Source organism: Nerophis lumbriciformis, linkage group LG01 (genome assembly GCF_033978685.3).
Source record: "Nerophis lumbriciformis linkage group LG01, RoL_Nlum_v2.1, whole genome shotgun sequence".
Lineage (NCBI taxonomy): Eukaryota > Metazoa > Chordata > Actinopteri > Syngnathiformes > Syngnathidae > Nerophis > Nerophis lumbriciformis.
Genome location: NC_084548.2, coordinates 30,444,466 through 30,448,601, shown reverse-complemented (window position 1 = coordinate 30,448,601; position 4,136 = coordinate 30,444,466).

The following is a 4,136-nucleotide window of genomic DNA, read 5'->3' as shown; positions in this document are numbered from 1 at the left end:
TCCGACAGAGAACAATGACTTGAGCAGCGGCTCAGGGCAGAGCATTCATACTATATTGTCCAGTTGCCGTTAAAAGTCAGACTTTCGCAGTTCATTTTGATCTTTTAGGTTCGATATTATCGGCCGATAAATGCTTTAAAATGTAATATCGGAAATTATTGGTATCAGATTTTTTATTATCGTTATCGTTTTTTTAAAATATTTTTTTATTAAATCAACATAAAAAACACAAGATACACTTACAATTAGTGCACCAACCCAAAAAACCTCCCTCCCCCATTTACACTCATTCACACAAAAGGGTTGTTTCTTTCTGTTATTAATATTCTGGTTCCTACATTATATGTCAATATATATCAATACAGTCTGCAAGGGATACAGTCCGTAAGCACACATGATTGTGCGTGCTGCTGGTCCACTAATAGTACTAACCTTTAACAGTTAATATTACTCATTTTCATTAATTACTAGTTTCTATGTAACTGTTTTTATATTGTTTTATTTTCTTTTTTATTCAAGAATTTTTTTATTTTTTTATTTATCTTATTTTATTTTATTCATATTTTAAAAAAGGACCTTATCTTCACCATACCTGGTTGTCCAAATTAGGCATAAAAATGTGTTAATTCCACAACTGTATATATCAGTATCGGTTGATATCGGTATCGGTTGGTATCGGTAATTAAAGAGTTGGACAATATTGGAATATCGGATATCGGCAAAAAGCCATTATCGGACATCCCTATATGTAAATATTACATATATGTTATATTTTATATTGCTACTATGGTACATTTTTAGTCTACTTTATACCTTTTGTTTTCACCCTCTTTTTGTGCCCTTGTGTGCATTATCCTTTCCATATTTTGTAACGGAGCTACTGTGTGGAACAATTTCCAATAAAGTTTGTCTAAGTCTAAGACTAAGTCTTTACCCACCTTGCTCCTAGTGCCAACTACACTGGTGTAAATGTAGACCAGTGATTCTCAAACTAGTAATACACATGCTCCATATAATGGTACGCCACTTAACTCAGTGTTTAGTGTTTTATTTTCCTGCACAGCGTTACTGTTCAAAGTCTGTGTAATATTCCAGTTGCCAAAAGTATTAAAAGTTGAATGAAGCCTTTTTTTCAATGAATACGTAGGCCTACTACGCAACTCGACAATGGGTTTGTCAATGTGAAGTGCTTTGAGCAGTGGTTCTTAACCATACTTGCCAACCCTCCCGGATTTTCCGGGAGACTCCCGAAATTCAGCGCCTCTCCCGAAAACCTCCCATGCGGACCTGAGTGACGCGTTGACAGCCTGTTCTCACGTCCGCTTTCCCACCATATAAACAGCTAATGATCGAGGGCGAGTTCTTGGTTTCTTATGTGGGTTTATTGTTAGGCAGTTTCATTAACGTCCTCCCAGCGCGGTAACAACACACAACAACAGCAGTCAAGTTTTCGTCCCCCGTAAAGCAGTTCGTCTGCCGTAAACAGCAATGTTGTGACACTTTTAAACAGGACAATACTGCCATCTACTGTACATGCATATGTGACCCACCCATAATGTGTCACATTTTTGTGTTGATTTATTTATTTTATTTTGTGGTTTGAATTCGTTTTTGGAGCTGTCATTACAGATTTATCAGTATTCACATTGGTCAGTAGGGGGCAGTAGGGCGTTTCTTCCCAATTGAATGCTATCACCTGCAGACCGGAAGTATCGTATCATTCTGATGAGCGCGACCAGTCTGTGAACAATTGAAACGTCCTGTGTGCTTTTTCCTCCTGTATAACAGGTTAGTTTTGGTGAATCAACTCACTGAATAATATCCATGTGATCTTTATAAGTTTAAGTACACATTCTGATGGTGGAGCCTAACTCTAAAGTGTTTGTGAGTTGTAGTTTGTATTTGTGAATGAATCCAGTGCACAGCTGCAGTAATCAATACAAAAAGGCGACATGAGTGCGCAATGTTTGTATAGGAACTTCTGATCCTAATTCAGACTCCCAAATTAGAGCTCCCGTTTTCTTATTGATTTTATAATGTATATTTGTATAATGTGTGTGTTCTGAAATAGTGACAGAGAATAGAACAAGGATGGACAATTCAACCCTAAACTCAACAATGAGTAGATGAGTGTTATGTGTGTGTATGTGTAAATAAATGAACACTGAAATTCAAGTATTTCTTTTATTTATATATATATATATATATATATATATATATATATATATATATATATATATATATATATATATATATATATATATATATAAAAATATATATATATATGTATACATATATATATATATATATATATATATATATATATATATATATATGTCTTAATAAGGTTATCCAAAAAATAGTGCTCGATACCGTAGTAGAGCGCAATATATGTATGTGTGGGGGAAAAAATCACAAGACTACTTCATCTCTACAGGCCTGTTTCATGAGGGGGTTCCCTCAATCATCAGGAGATTTTAATGGGAGCATTCACATACCATGGTTTATATAGGGCACAGAGTGGGTGGGTACAGGCTGGTGTAGGGGCGTGGTGATTGGCTCATGTGTTACCTAGGAGGTGTTTCCGTCTGTGGCGGCATGCTGATACAATTTCGCTGCGCTTGTTGAGGGATGACAGGTCTGGACGGTATATGATAAACAGTTTCTCTTTCAAGCATAGGTTGCATCTTTTATTACCACTATTGTAAGGTGTGCTGGATGCAAGAATTTGCCATGTTATTGAATATTCAACATTATTGTCTTTGAGGTCCCAAATGTGTTTGCTGAGTTCTGTGTTATTCCGCAGATTTTGGTTCCTGAAAGAAGCCTTGTGATTGTTCCATCTGGTTTTAAACTCTCCCTCGGTTAATCCTACATATGTGTCGGATGTGTTAATGTCCTTGCGTGTTACCTTAGATTGGTAGACAACTGATGTTTGTAAGCACCCCCCGTTGAGAGGGCAATCAGGTTTCTTGCGGCAGTTGCAACCTTTGTTGGTTTTGGGGTCGCTCTGTCTGGGGGCCGACGGCTCATTTGCAATTGTTTTGTTGTGGTTTGAGATAATTTGTCGTATATTGTTCATACAGCTGTAGCTCAATTTAATGTTGTTCTTGTTGAATACTTTTCTTAGGCTGTTGCCTTTGGGAAAGTGTTTGTCAATCAGAGTGAGGAATTTGTGGCCAATGTTAGTTGAGACGTTTTTGCTGTATGGGGGGTTATATACAACCCCCCATACAGCAAAAACGTCTCAACTAACATTGGCCGTCAGCCCCCAGACAGAGCGACCCCAAAACCAACAAAGGCTGCAACTGCCGCAAGAAACCTGATTGCCCTCTCAACGGGGGGTGCTTACAAACATCAGTTGTCTACCAATCTAAGGTAACACGCAAGGACATTAACACATCCGACACATATGTAGGATTAACCGAGGGAGAGTTTAAAACCAGATGGAACAATCACAAGGCTTCTTTCAGGAACCAAAATCTGCGGAATACCACAGAACTCAGCAAACACATTTGGGACCTCAAAGACAATAATGTTGAATATTCAATAACATGGCAAATTCTTGCATCCAGCACACCTTACAATAGTGGTAATAAAAGATGCAACCTATGCTTGAAAGAGAAACTGTTTATCATATACCGTCCAGACCTGTCATCCCTCAACAAGCGCAGCGAAATTGTATCAGCATGCCGCCACAGACGGAAACACCTCCTAGGTAACACATGAGCCAATCACCACGCCCCTACACCAGCCTGTACCCACCCACTCTGTGCCCTATATAAACCATGGTATGTGAATGCTCCCATTAAAATCTCCTGATGATTGAGGGAACCCCCTCATGAAACAGGCCTGTAGAGATGAAGTAGTCTTGTGATCTTTTCCCCCACACATACATATATATATATATATATATATATATATATATATATATATATATATATATATATATATATATATATATATATATATATGTAATTAAAAAAAATATATATATAGCTAGAATTCACTGAAAGTCAAGTATTTCTTATATACCGGTATATATATCTTAACCACGCCCCCAACCACGCCCCCCGCCCCACCCCCGACCACGCCCCCCACCCCCCACCTCCCGAAATCGGAGGTCTCAAGGTTGG